A 16,191-nucleotide genomic window follows, 5' to 3' on the forward strand; every position below is an offset into this window, starting at 1 on the left:
TGTGGCTTCTAACATGTAGCTATCATGTGGTGGGGGTTTAGGACCCTGGCGCCATGGAGAAATTTTGCTGATTTTGCCCAAATAACTCTTGGAACACATTCATTAGGGAAGGGGGGGGGGAAAAGAAGCAATCTGTATGAGCCATTTGTCAACTATGGGAAAAGAAAGGGAGGGAACGGCACAGCGATGAACTTTCCTAGGTCTCTTCCGGGCCCTGTGACATACTGACACCAAAAAAGTCCTGTGCCAGATGCATAAAATCATGAAGATCACTTTGTGTAATGGGGAGACAGATGAGACCACAACAGCTGTAAATGGCAAAGAACCACACCGCAGTGCTGCGTGCATCCTAGTGATTACATGTAACACAGCACAATCATACAAAGGCCTTTTGATAGTCTTTTCAACAGCATATTTTTCTGCTTCCAGAGTGCCCTGGAAGGTGATTAAATCTTCATTGTTAACAAAACATAACTGAGTTATGTGTCTGCTGGTTACCTTTGCTAACTGCTGCGCACATAAGCAGACACTCGTGCCCCCTAGCATGCTGCAGACCAGGCTGAATTATGTAAATCATTATCAATGTATAATTTACATCGAAGGAAAAACAACAACTTCTTTATCCAGGGTCTTCCTTCCCTTCCAACTGTGCCTTGTTACACTGATGAAGTCATACTACTGGCTATGTGGCAATGCCGGCACCCAGAAAGCCTTCAGCTTCTGAAATGAGTGAGATCAAGGCAGAACCTGATTTAATGTTTGGGAGAGCAGAAGGGACTCCGCAATAAAGACAAGGTGAACAAAGGTCTTCAAATCTATCAGGCTACAGGCTGACCACTTTGTGAACAGTCTCCGCTCAGTCACCATCTATGACTCTGTCTAAACATTAAAAGGGCAAGAAATTAACTTTGGAACAAACTGTCGGTGAAATACAATTAGATCAACTCCATCTTAGCTCAAGACAGAGGTAGGGCCCTGAGCTGAATAAGAGTGAGTGCCACATGAACGCTGACATATTCATTCTCACCTTTAAGGAATTATTATCCCTACTTCAGCTTACAGAGAAGTGAGAGGCAGGGAGAATAAGTGATTTGCTCAAGGTCACAGACGAAATCTATGGCATGGATAGGAACTAAATCCTGATCTATTGAAACCAAGTTCTGCATTTGAACTGCAAGATGACCCTTTCTTCATTTTATGGACAGGTGGTTAGAGGACTTACTCATGTGAAAATAGTTTAATAATCCTAGCAAACGTGCCACAAATCCATGGCTGTTGTACACAAATACCTCTCAGATATAACTGCACATCCCAATCTGTCCTCCATTCCTTTTGCTGGCTCAGCAAGGTGTCACATAAAATTAGACTGAGGAGTTAGCACATTAAACATTTATTGATTGCAATAAGTTACAGTCAAATATGACCAGTGTCTTAATGAAGAGAAATAAAAAGTCATCTACAATGCTCACACAGTAACTGTGATGCAATACAAAATATTAGTTATTTATTAGAACAGAATTAAAAAGGTATTAAAGTATTTAACTCTTATAATACCAAATATCCACAGTCAAGATCCAAGATTATTCTAACTTTGTCTGATCTAATTGTAAGGCATCCCAAATCACTAGTATGTTCTCTGTTATCAATATAAAAATCCTTGCCTAAAGTCACTTACTTCTAAAAAAATTTATTTCAGTTCTAAACTAGCGACACTAAACAGAGAGTAGTTGCTGCTCTGTGCTTTCCTTGGACAGGGTATCAAACAGGAGACTAAATTTAGCTTTATAAAACAAAGGTCTTTTTTTTTTTAATGGAAAGCCTTTCTTCACTTTGGCTCCCTGGGAAGCCTACCCTTGCCCTCTCTGCACACATTAGCAGAGAAGAAAAGACTCAGACTCTGCAGGTGAAATCTTTACTTTCCTCAAGGTGATGGCAAAATATCGATCGATTCAAAGCTCTAGTTTCACTCCTGGCACTTAGTGAGAAACAAGAGAAAAGCAGCCCATTACAAGTCCCATTCTCTGACATCTGCATTTGGATGGCCATCTACTGAAGCTACATGTTTTTGTCAGTTGCTTTGTGTGACTGAGAGCAAGAAGCATCGTTTGCCAGAGACGAGGAAACTCCTATTAGCCCTTAGATGTCCTTGCTTTGTTCTAGTAAAAACTTTGGAGCCAGTAGAGATGTGGTAGTTACTGACTTGCAGACCCTTGAAGAGAGAAAGCCTGAGGGCAAGGCAGGACAATTCTTCAGCCCCTGAGCCTTAAAGGAAAGGCAGATTAATTTCTTTTTTACAAATGCTCTATTTAGTTCACAGGAGACTTGGCCTAAAGGGCATCCTGATGACACTCAGTTTTATATTTCAACCTCAGAAAGCTTGATGAATGTGTTGGAGCACCTCAGAAAACTTCTTGGTGAGGAATGGGATGAGAGTAAGGTAACACTGGGGTAACCAAGCACTTTGGTAATCATAACAAGATGAAAAAATGATGTTCTTTTATACTGTCACAGTTACAGTCAGTCTTTTCCAACTTCTCCTAGTGCTGGGAATTCAGGCGTTGATCCTCAGAGCCATAGGTTTCAGCAAGAATCAAGGACCAGGTTGCCTTTTGGAGAGCTTGTTCTCTCCTGGCAGACCCAAAATGGATTCTTTTTGGAGGCCTCCATCTAACAAGGGCACCTTGGGAACATCAGTATTGAAGGTGTCTTGGTGTCCTTTAAGCTTCCTCTTGGCAACCCTTGCCCTGACCATTTGTTAATATTTGCCATAACACCATCAAACCCTGTGCCTCTTCTTGACTGGACACCCCAGCAAAACCCTTCCAGATTTCCATTTCTCTTGGCCCTAGAGAAAGCAGGTAAGTGATGAATACTTTGTCACTCCTGCTGACAGTGGAGATGTCAGAGCAAATAAAAGATATCTTCACAATAACCAGGTCATTTAAACTTTAATGAACCTTTTGTCTCAGCCCTGCTCTTTGACTGACCCCGTCCTTGGCAGCCAGGCAGAGGGGAGCTCAGCTGGTGCTGCTGCCAGCAGGCAGGAGGACCTCGGTGCTGTGCCGGCCTCTGCCACGCGGAGTTACTGCTCTAGGTGGAACTCCTGCTGGGGCACATCAGCAGGACTCCACAAGGGCCACAAGAATCCAAAAAGAATAAAACAAAGAAATGTAAAAATAAGAGGTTAATAGATGAATGGGAAGCGAGCTGAATTGCCTCCTTTCACACCAGTGCATCACTTCAGCAAAAGCGTTTTGTGCACAGACCACCATCACTGAAAACAGACCTTGGCCCATATCTGGCAAATGATGGGGACAGAAAAAAGTATTACTCCGTCAGCCTGTTGTCATTATTATTGCATTACTAGACACCAAATTAAGTCTAAACGCATTAGTCGATGGTAGAATTTATGTTAAACAAAACATCCTCCTCCGTAAGATAACTTCCAAAGACACAGAGAAACTTTTAGATTGCAAAAATTCCTCAGCAAAAGACACCCTGCAAGAAAAACTTGCTGATAAAGGAGAATATTCTTCTTCAAGCTACCCTAAAAATCCTGTGATGAGTAGAAAAGTTTTAGACAGGCATTTGGAAATGCAGCCACCTGGGCAGTGGGAGAGCGCCATAGGGAAATGAGAACATGAATCTGACAAAAGTCCTTCTTGCCCCCAGTCCTGCTTGCTCTGAAATTGCACTTTGTATTATTTATTTCTGCAAAGATGAAGTCAGATTACTGTCACTTTTTAGTATACCTGATGCTGACAACTGTCAGTAGCTCATTGATTCTTGCAATAATTTACGCTTTATCTCTGGAAATAGGTGCCGATCTCAGCTCCTTTTTTAAAAAGAAAAAAAGACAGCCACAAGGTCCAACCCTAATGGTCGTTGGGAAATCTGAAAATGTAACACGAATGACTCCTTAATATCAGGCTCAGGAATCGGGTACTAAGTATAATAAACCTAACCTTTCCCTCAACCTTGTGAGTTTCAAGCTAGTCTCATATTATTTGGGGCTTCAGCGTGACATTTGAATGCTTGGGCACAGGCAATAGTGAAGTCTTCTTTGACAAAAGGTGGTGCCCTTCTGTCCTTTTGGTTATTCTGAGGGTAATTTCTCTTCCAGGTTGGCAGCCTATCCTTGGCCCATGAGGCATTTAATGCAACAATTATATTAAAAAGAATCAGGAAAGTCCAGGCAATTGCATGGGAGATACCCATTTTTCTTCTGACTTCATTTCTCTTCTCTTCTTGTAGTTTCCTTCTTCTGGTAGTCACACAGCGTTGCTTACACATGAAGCCAGGCTGGGATTAATGGCTGGTTCTGCTGTGGTGGGGAAGGTTGTCTTCCTCTGATTACTCCTATTCCTGCTCCCACCCTTTGCACCTGTGTAGATCCCTGCTCCAGGGCTGGGTAACGCTTTCATAGAATCATAGAGTCATAGAATGGTTCAGGTTGGAAGGGACCTTAAAGATCATCTAGTTGCAACCCCCCCTGCCATGGGCAGGGACACCTCCCACCAGACCAGGCTGCTCAAAGCCCCATCCAGCCTGGCCTTGGACACTTCCAGGGATGGGGCAACCACAACTTCCCTGGGCAACCTGTTCCAGTGTCTCACCACCCCCACACGAAAGAATTTCTTCCTAATATCCAATCTAAATCTCCCCTCTTTCAGTTTGAAACCGCTACCCCGTGTCCTATTATTACACTCCCTGATAAAGAATCCTTCCCCATCCTTCCTGTAGGCTCCCTTTAGGTACTGGAAGGCTGCTGTAAGGTCTCCCCAGAGCCTTCTCTTCTCCAGGCTGAACAACCCCAACTCTCTCAGCCTGTCTTCATAGCATAGGGAGTGTTCTGAATGTCTCTAAAAAAAGCATCTAAGCTATTTTGGGAACCTTCCTCATGAAACAATGGGTGATTTAGCCAATATTAGATGCACCATCTTAAAATTAGGATTGGGAGAGTCTGATATTTATCTTTACTGAAAACTGAAAGCTATGATTCTGGATATTCACGTTTAAACTTACTGCTGGGTTGGTGTGGGTTTTTTTGGTCAGTTTCATATGTTTGAATGACACATATTTAGCAAAGCTGGAATTCATCTGACCAAGTAATGGCAGAGTTAGTTATAAACTTTCTGAGAGGAACTGACGAATTCCTGACATGAGTGGACACCGTGGGCACAGGCAGACCACTTACTGGCAGTTCAGGAATCGATTGCCTTCAGGAAATGATGCCTGCTCATTTTTCCAGTAATGAAGTTCAGTTTTCCTTTTATTTTCTGGTGCACTTTCTGCCATGGAGATATTAAATGTAATTTTCCTTTCTGATAGTTGCATCAAATTGTATTCATTAGCACTTTGTATAATTCAATGTCTTTCAACATTTGGATTTAAGCTCCTTTCCAAAATACTTTTCCTCTGATTCTGGAGACATTTGCTTCTTTATGCTGTGTCAAATGCTGTCTTCGAGATTGTGCAGAAGCTGCTCATTAGTTTCTTTAACACTTGCTGTTACTTGGACAACTTTGCCTTTCCATTTGCAGCTGTACTTGGAAAACTATAAACTAAGTAACTATTTGTCCTGGTTTGAGGTAAAACAGAACCAACTTTCTGTTCAGTAATTTTATTTTTCAGCTAAGCCTCTCTTAACTAACTGAAGCCTCTGACATTAACGGCATATTTTTCAGACAGTGTTGGCTTCTAGCAGAGATAAGGCCTGATGTTTATAGTTCATGCCAAGGAACGGTATGCAGAGAAGCTCTAGCTTATACGTATTGCTATAACAACCAAGGTCAGCTAACTTCATTATTTGCCCAATTGGAGGGTCGGAAATGGAAAAGCATAGAGGGGTCATACCTGTGGGGAGGAGTGGACAGGGCAGGTGACCCAAAACTGACCAACAGGGTATTCCATCCCACCTGCCCCACGCTCAGTGTAAAAACTGAGGGATGAAAGGGTCAGCCATCTTTCTTCAGCGCCCAGCATCCAGCAAGGACTGTCTGTTCATCTGCCTTTGATCCCGATCCGCGCATTCCTGACTCCAGACCTGGAATCCAGCTCCCATCCATTGCTGAGTCTGGGACTTCCCCCATGCCTGACAGTGATGTGATCGTCACCCTGGGAGCTCAATACAGGTTGTATATCATAGAATCATAGAATCATAGAATTGTTGAGGTTGGAAGGGACCTTTAAGATCATCGAGTCCAACCTTTAGCCTACCCTGACAAGAGCCACTTCTAAACCATGTCCCTCAGTGCCCCATCTACCCTTTTTTTAAACACCTCCAGAGATGGTGAATCCACCACCTCCCTGGGCAGCCTATTCCAATGTTTAATAACCCTTTCAGTGAAAAAATGTCTCCTAATATCTAATCTAAACCTCCCCTGACGTAACTTGAACCCGTTTCCCCTCGTCCTATCACTTGTCACCAGGGAGAAGAGGTCAGCCCCCATCTCTCTACAACCTCCTTTCAGGTAGTTGTAGAGGGTGATAAGGTCTCCCCTCAGCCTCCTCTTCTCCAGGCTAAACAACCCCAGCTCCCTCAGTCGTTCCTCATAAGGTTTGTCCTCCAGGCCCCTCACCAGCTTTGTAGCCCTTCTCTGGACACGCTCCAACACCTCAATGTCCCTCCTGTAGCGAGGGGCCCAAAACTGAACGCAGTACTCGAGGTGGGGCCTCACCAGTGCCGAGTACAGGGGGATGATCACTTCCCTAGTCCGGCTCACCACACTGTTCCTGATACAGGCTAGGATGCTGTTGGCCTTCTTGGCCACCTGGGCACACTGCTGGCTCATATTCAGCCGGCTGTCAACCAACACTCCCAAGTCCTTTTCTGTCGAGCTGCTTTCAAGCCGTTCTGCCCCAATCCTGTAGCACTGCATGGGGTTGTTGTGACCCAAGTGCAGGACCCGGCACTTGGCCTTGTTGAACCTCATACCATTGGTCACAGCCCATCGGTCCAGCCTGTCCAGATCCCTCTGCAGAGCTAACCTACCCTCAAGCAGATCAACATGCCCGCCCAGTTTAGTGTCATCTGCGAACTTACTGAGGGTGCATTCAATCCCTTCATCCAGATCATTGATAAAGATATTAAAGAGAACCGGCCCCAGCACCGAACCCTGGGGGACACCACTTGTGACTGGACACCAACTGGATTTAACTCCATTTACCACCACTCTCTGGGCACGGCCATCCAGCCAGTTTTTTACCCAGCGAAGAGTACACCTGTCCAGGCCATGAGCAGCCAGTTTCTCCAGGAGAATGCTGTGGGAAACAGTGTCAAAAGCTTTGCAAAAATCCAAGTAGATAACATCCACAGCTTTTCCCTCATCCACTAAGTGGGTCACCTTATCATAGAAGGATATTAGGTTTGATAGGCATGACCTGCCCTTCACAAACCCATGCTGACTGGGCCTGATCACCCTGTTCTCCTGCATGTGCCGTGTAATGGCACATGTACGTGTAATGGCACACGTGTAATTTTCTTACTAATATTATTATCTTTCTCTTGTTATTATTTTAATATTAATACTTCATTAAATTAGTTTAGTTTCCTTTCAACTCATAATTCTCTCCCTCTACCATTCTTCTCTCACTTGGGAGAGAAGTTAGAGACCATCTGTCATTCGTTTTAGTGGCCAGTCCAGCCCAAACCATGACACTATTTGATCTACTAGTGATGATGCTGCCCATTAACTGTAACTCTGAGGGGAGTGACTGCCTCCTGATTTCTTGTGAAAAATGCAATGATTTTTGATAATAGAAAGTAGAAAGCAAAGCCTTATCCCAATATAACTTTTATTTATATCATCTCTGAGCAGATGTACAAGCTTCCTTGATTTTCATACATGTTATCTGATTCCTCTGAAGTAAGAAAACCAGTGAGTCTCCTCATTGTGTATGCATCATGCTGACTACAATCAGGAAAACCTCCACTACAGTGGGGAATATGCAAATCCTTTGTGGCAACATCATTCCCCAAACATCAAAACAGGAATGTTTCATTGCCTTAACAGTCCTGGACTACATCAATCAGAAATACAACAAATATGCAACAAGGGAAGATGCTCTTGAAACAGATCTTTTGCAGGATCCTGTGCTGTGGGATGTTTTATTCCCATGCTGTGGGACTGACCAATTAGGCAATTTAATACTACAAGGCTCTGAATACAAGAGAAAGCTGTTCAAGATAAGACTCTCAAGAGCATAAGTATGCATGGGGGAGAAGAAAAAGGACACATTTTATAACAAAATCTAGCTTAAAAAAATTCTCTCTGTGGTTTTTTTTTTTTTCATCAAAGAATGTAATGAAAGACATAAGTGTACTAATTGACTATGACCAATTAAAATGTAAACCCCCTGAGCCTGCTTGTATGTCACAGGCTGTATAGACGTGGTAGAGCGAGAACGTTCATGGTGTTTCTTCACCGAGGAATTCCCAGCTATGCAAGGGCACACAGACACATCAAAAGCTAAACCATGCCATGGGATATAGCACGGTTACCTCTGCCTCAGCTCCGTTCATACTTTGAATCTGCCTTGCCTTATCTCGCTTCATGTATAGAACTTGATAGTTTTATACATATAGGTGTATGTATGTGGGGGGGGGTTACACTCACAGGAAAAGATGAAAGCAAATATGCTGTTCCCAGTTTAAAACATGCTTTTAAAAACTGCTTTGATGCAAACTAAGGAAAATTCAGGAGAGTTAACATTCACAGCACCATTTCGCTGGTATTTACTGAGAAATCAGAATTAATACAGATGGCACAATGCGTTCCTGATAACTGTGGTCTGCCAGAATAAATAAAGTCCTGTTCTGTTCCTTCAAAATGTATTCCTTGATAAGAGATTGGGTCAAAGCAGCAACACGAGCATAGGAGACAAATCAGAATGACCAAAAAGACAAATCAAAACAGACAACAACAAAAAATAAAACAGTAAAACCAGGAAAGCGAATAGTTTTTTTCATCTGCTTGCTTATCAGCTCCAAAGAACAGCTTGTCCCCTTGGCACTTGGGCTGCTAGGAACCCCTACTGTAGAGGGAAGGTTATTCCACACGCGGGATGTCAAGCTGACAGTGTGGCCTTGATGCAGGGGCTCTGGCAATCATCAAAGCAACGGTGATGGATGGACTGTTGACTGCAGATGACAGCAAGAAAATAACATGAAGATATGGCAGAAAGCAGCGATCGAGGTTTACAGTGACGGAAGCTGCAGAAGGAAAGATGCCTGGTTCCCATGTGTCATGAATAAACAGGAATGAAGCTGGTACTTCCATGGGACATGTTAATATTGAGTGCTTATGCAGAGTCTTAAACCTACATATATGAACGTTTCGTAAATATATGCCAGTATAAATCAGATGAACTTTGGATGTCTGGATTAAAGGGGTTTGAGTGTGCATTTCATTTCCTGACAAAAAACAGGCTTTGAGGGAAAGCAGATGTTTTTTCCAAGAAAGTTTCTGTTGGACTAGAAAGCTATTTTTGTTGAAAAAGGAGAAACATCAGAAAGAATCTTCTCAGGACTCTTGCAAAAAATAGGCCAGGGAAAAAGATTATCCTGCAGATGCTTTTTTTGTAAGTGTACAAGGAAACAGCTTGATGAAAACAAACATGTTTGCATAGACGAGAGATGCAATAGAAGCAACGTAAGTTCACATCCAGGTTCGATTTTTTGTCTTTTTCCAGGCTTTCCAATTATTTCACATGTATTAATACTTGTAATACTGGAATGAGACCACCTCTGGAGCTACTATATCTGCATTATAACCCTGGAATTTTGTTAGAACTGTTGTGCAGTTTATTCAAAATTTTGAGTGAAGAGGAAGGTGAAGGCAGACAAATTTTCCTTACACCAGCACGTTTTATTTTTCCTCCACTGCATTGCAGTATAACAACTGCTTTGTTTGGCAGAATGACATTTCATTACCTAGACTTATGGGAATTGATTTAAAAAAATAGCTAAAGAAAGAAAGTATCCAATTAATAGTAATAGTTGAGCATTAACTGCCATTGACGGCAATTTTTTACTAAGTAGCATGGGTATGAACTGCGTATAAATCCATGGAGACTGCCTGCCTAAACTAATCATTTGAAAGAGTTTCTGACCTACTCTTTTTGATTACTGACTCAGGATTTAGTCTTTTTGTTCTACCTCTAAATAGAAAATGACATTTCTTGTCATGATGCAACATCCCTGTTGTAACCGCAGAAGCGGCACAGGTATCTGACAACCAGATTGCAGGAGTTTCCACTTTTCTATGTAAAATCTTGAGAAAGAGGGCTCCATCTCAGGGAACTCTCTTAAAGGGAGCTGGGAGACCAGCATTTCAGGTTTTTCGAAGGGTAGGGAAGAGGAAATTCTAGCTAGAGAAAAACTAGCTAAAAGCAAATCCTCTCCCTCTTTTCAAATGTATCTAGGGGGCTGGGAAAGGAAACGTAATATTTAAAAGGAAATAGGCCTTTTGTAGAAACATTGTCTAGAAAGACAGGGACAAAAATTATTAGACAGGACAAAATTATTAACAACTGAGAAATCATTTTCTGCACATCTGCCATGAATTTGCATAATGCTATCTTAACTAGTGTTCAAATCAAAGCTAGTTCAAGTAAACAGAGAAGTCCCTGATTGAATTAATTACACATTTCAGAAACAAGAAATGCTAAGCAGCAAGTATTTGCAGGTATACTTTGCAAGCATATTGTAGCTTACATCACACTGCAGTGAAAGATATTCTATTCATGCACAGTTGTGTTATCATAATTGCCAAAATTGTTCAGTGTCATTTTAGTTATTAAGGCACTAATGAACCTTCAAACGCATACTGAGTCCCAATGATGTTACAGATTTACTTGCAGGATAAGGAGTGAAAACCTTTTGTATGTTTGCTTTTCCCAAAGAGGAAATGTTAATACTTTAAGAAAGAATTCATATAATTTGACTTTATCTAAAACTAAGGCATCTAGTCTAAGCTAGTCACGTCAGTGCCATGTAAAATCAACGGACGCAGATAGAAATCCCAGAGGTAATTCATAAGTAAATGAAAATCTAAGAACAGGGAGAGGGAAACAGACCACCTAATCCTGTACTGTGTCTCCAGAAGTGGTGAGCATCAGGTGCCAAGTGGAAAGTACCAGAACAACCCAAGCAAGTGGTCAAACTTCCCCCCAGTAACCCCCAAACGCTGCAGCCATCAGGCCGTGAGGCTCCCGAGGCGGGGAGCAGCATCTCCTTCCTCTCCTCCGACGACAGGGTTCCAAGAGACAGGGCACCACTCAGCCTCCTCCACTGCTCCTCTCTTGCTGCTGGCCATGGGAAGAACACAGCTGCCCAAGTGCCTCACTTGTAAATGATGCAGTCAGCTGTGATGGTACTTGTCCGTGCCCAGCAGCTTCTCACCAGGCAGCGTCCACACAGCGGAGGAGCTGCTTTGGCAAAGCCTGGGCAGTTACTAATTCAAGTAACTCAAAATACAAGTGCACCACAAGCCCTTCCGCTGCATTGCCTGCAGGGGAGTCGCCATACCCGCCATCGATCCTGCAGTAAACCAACGCAAGAAGGCATCCCGAAAGGCCATTAATCCCTGAGCTGAGCACAGCAGGCGTTCCAGCGAGTCAATGCACAGCTAGCACAAGAAGCTGCTGAGCAGAACTTTGCCGCAGCTGCGGATCTGCTCCCCAGTACGTGATCACTCAACTGGCGTATTATTTATAAATCCTTGGCCAATGATATTTAGCTTTTATTTTAGGATGATCAGAATGGCTTGCTATTTTTCTCTCGTGCCTCTTGCACAAACAAAGCTCAGTCTTCAGACACAACATCTATGATGCTGTCTATCCATGTGCATGCAAAAAAATCTTAGCAGATGCAGGGGGATCAATAGGTGCTGGATTCCACCAGATTTATCCAGACACCTGAGTCTTTTTATAGGATGTCAGTCTTTCATTCACAGATGGCTGTTGTGGACTGACTCCATATGTAATTTTGTAACTCGTTCTGCTTTATTCTGACAAGAAGCTGAAGTCTTTTAGCAAATCATTCAGGGTAACTAACAAGCAGACCAGTTGTTTTGTTATTAAGCAGAGATAAAAATATCCTTCCTTCAAATTGTAGTTATTTTTAAAGGTATTTCCTAATATGGCTGTCTGCTGAATCATGACCTGGTCCTGGTAACTTGGCAACTGCGCTAGTTATTTTATATCTGGAAGCTCACACTGCTTGAAGAGAGTGAACAGATCTTTTCTATAACCAATCTCATTTACACACGTAGAGCCTGTGGCTCCCATCACCGATGGGAACCTAGCAATTGCAAGGACTTTATACGTTCCTTGTTGCTGGTGTCGTGAATTTTGGAGGAAAACTACCACGAAACAAGGATTTGTTCTGTTAAGAAGTGCATCCATGAACTGTTCGAGGCACTGGGAGACGGGAGGATGAGTAAGTCCAGTATGTCCCCAATTTGTGATTTAGGAGGAGCAGAAGTTTAAAAAGAGCAAATGGACAAAAGGAATTAAACAGAAAGAAAACAGATGTTCTTTCCCCAGCCCCAGGCAAAGCATCGCCCCTGTTTCCACATCACTCTCGAAACACTTTTCAGGCTATCACTGGGACAATGAATTATTTGCCAAATACAGGTCTGAAAAAATCTCAGATCCACTTGTTTCCCTGTTAAATGATGGAGGCAGTAGGATGGAAAGTAACTGCCTGTAGCTAAAAATCAGGCTGGAAGGAAAATAATCATCAACAAAATAAGAAAAGCTTAATGTTTTAGGAAACATGCAAGGTTAAATATCCTATTAACTATCATGAGCAAATGGCAGTCCTGCAATTAGCATTTAATCAAATCTGAGGAAGGGACTCAAATGTATTGACTTTATGATCCTCTCTACTAATTAGCTGGTTCTATCTATGAAATAGAAATATTTTCTTATTAGAATCAAAGTTATATCTACTAACATTGGATCAGATCTAATATTAGAGAAAATCTAATTATTATCTAAATAATAGCTACATAATCTCCTGGAAGGAAATTAAAAGGAAGACTAAATACTGTTATATCCACTCTGGAGATAATATAACTGAAGCAGAGATGGAGAAGAAAAAAAAAAGAAAAACCATCGAGGCACAATACCTCTGGACACAGTGCAGTGTGTGTCTTTCCCCTTCTCTGCCTCTGAATGCTGAGATACGTTGTATTTTTTCAAAGAACTTAGTCCACGCTGGCTCGGTCTATACCGCAAAACTAAACTGTGCCAAAGGTCCTGGGAATGACAACTCATTCATTTACGGTGCTAAACTCGTATAACACACTCTGGCATGATTTTGCCCCAAGCCAGTTAGTTCCCTCCGAAATATTTCCCAGGCAAGGTTCAAAAGTTGGCATGGCCAAGCAGTCATGCCATGGGCTGTCTTGCAGACGGCTAACCTCTTTTGGGACTGACAGATGTAGGCTATGGCACACCAGTTTGCCTCAGTGCTGGAGAACAGTCCTGGACGCATTTAGCTTACCTGTAGGGTCACAAACTCCTCAGGGAAACACGTGTCTCTCTAGAGATAATACAAACTGTAAATTTGGCTGATAGCAATAAGCAATTTTAGGATCTCCTCATTTGTTGCAGAAGCTACAAACGGACACATTAGGGTGATAGAAAGGACCAAACTGTACTGGATCTCAATTCTAAAACTTGTTGAAATTGAACACACATTTTTTCCCAGTGCCTTTCTTTGTTACGCTGATGTTTTACACCAATAATTACATTTGCAGCACAGAAACTGCTACCAAAGAGCTAGTGGCTTTTTTCCCATCCATAATTTTTGCTGCTTTCTGCCCAATAGCCTTTGAATCAGACAGTAAGACAGGTATTTTTCTGTTGCCAAATACAATAAATTCTAAGTCTAGACCAGAATTTATTTTATGACATGGAGAAAATTTATTAATTTCCCTTTTATCTCTGCTTCTGGAAGTGTATCTCTTCTTAAATTAAAGTGTCTAAAATTTGCTAGTACCGTTTGATTTATTCCTCTGGAAAGAGAAGGGGCACCAGATACATTTTTAGATCTGACTATCACTGGAAGTGTTCCGTGCCTAAAAAACCTGTGCAGAACGTGCAGAGAAAAGTAACAGAAATGTTGCAACTGGTGTGAATGGAAATGAAAGGAAATGTCTGACCATATTTTGAAGACACCTAGAGGTTGGGGTCTCTGGGGAGACCTTATAGCAGCCTTCTGGTACTTCAAGGGGGTCTACAGGAGAGATGGGGAGGGACTCTTTATCAGGCAGTGTAGTGATAGGACAAGGAGCAATGATTTTAAAATGAAAGAGGGAAGATTTAGATTAGATATTAGGAAGAAATTATTTAGTCTGAGGGCAGTGAGACGCTGGAACAGGTTGCCCAGAGAAGCTGTGGATGCCCCATTCCTGGAATTGTTCAAGGCCAGGCTGGATGGGGCTTTGAGCAGCCTGGTCTAGTGGGAGGTGTCCCTGCCCATGGCAGGGGGGTTGGAACTAGATGATCTTTAAGGTTCCTTCCAACTCTAACCATTCTATGATTCTATGTTCAGGGATTTTAGCATTTAGTTTTTTATGGCAGACTAAGATAGATTGACTTGTTTAGCTTAGCAAAAGAGAAGCTGAGAGAGAATATGGTCATTCCCTCTCAGCTTCTCAGGACATCCAGGTCAGAGACAAAGGACAATGAGTAAATCCTGACACCTCACAGAAGTCGGACGGGGTGGAGAGACCATCAGGCCCAAAAAGGGTACAGCAAGGCACTTTCAGAAATCAGCACGTGGTTCCCAAACCAGGAAACAAGATGAGGACTCAACAGACTGTGTCCCGTCCTCCACTAGGAACCCTGGATAGATGACCTGAATTCAGGAATCTTTGATTCGGGACAGACTGCCTTTGTATATACACCCTGGTGCTTGTCTGTGGGAGTGTGAGAAAGCATGAGTGAAATCAGTATTGTTTTAAAGTAAATCACTTTGCAGTCCCATTTTCAGGGAGCAGAGCAGAGCAACTCCGTGAGGGGAGATGAGCCATGAGCTGAGGGTGACCACGCACAGGCAGCAAAAGACTGAAATAGCTGTGCTATGGACAGTGGAATATATATATTGGCCTTAGCTCCGCATATCTAAATAAAAATGCTATGTTTTGATGTAGGTGATAGCTTGGATATCAAAGATCCTACCTGTTACGCGGGATATTCTGTAGCACTTAAAAGCAAAACGTCTGCATGCCTTTGTTTGAAATTTTGAATATGAATATTGCCATTCAATGGACACTTTACTGTGTGATAAATCCAGAATATCTACTTATTGTAAGCAAGACATCCTCTCTGGACACTCCATATTCACTTAGAAAAAATGTAAGAGTGAGTTTAGATGCCTAACAGGATCCTCAGAATGTCTAGCAAAATAAGCCTTGAACAAAGACCATCAATTCTAAGATGAAAACGTATTATTAAAAATGCCAACAAGGAACAATATTGCATAAAATAAATAAGGTGGAAATTAAATAGCAATCTGTTATTACAGAAAAAATAGAAGCAAAGTATACCCCATTTTTGTTCAACTCTGTTATCTATTTGAGAACTCGTATTCCCAATTTAACAGATGTAAAAAATAAATTCAGCAATATACAGGGAAATGAATGAAGAAAATAAAGAACTATAGTAAAAAGAATGGCCAAGGAACCAGAGGCTTTAAAAATGAGTCAAGAGGAAATCATATATTGGAGTGTGTGAATGTATGCTTATATACATCAACAGTTGGAGTGTGGGTGGTGAGCGTGCCAATTGTAAACATGCATGGATAAACAATATGTAAAGCAAAATAGGTTAAATCAGCACAAGACATCTCAGCAGCCAGAACTGTCAGCTATTGTAAAAGGCTTCAGTACAGGAATAACTCATTAAAAATCCTATCCAGAAAGATGGTGGAAGGAAAGAGGGAAAAAAAGTATTCTTGGAAAGAAATACTAGTAGCAATATGCAAGATTTTATCAAATATTAATGCAGCATTTGACACATGAGGAGCTGTTAATATTAAAGCATAGTGCTGAAATTACTTACATTTTTCCATCTGATTTATTTTAGGAAAACAATTTTTTCTTCTTTTTCCTTTCCTTTCCCTAGAATTCATTTACAAATCAGATATCACATCCATCATTCTCTTGTCCAAATTAT

The sequence above is a fragment of the Chroicocephalus ridibundus genome, chromosome 2, assembly GCF_963924245.1.
Source record: "Chroicocephalus ridibundus chromosome 2, bChrRid1.1, whole genome shotgun sequence".
In the NCBI taxonomy this organism is placed as follows: domain Eukaryota; kingdom Metazoa; phylum Chordata; class Aves; order Charadriiformes; family Laridae; genus Chroicocephalus; species Chroicocephalus ridibundus.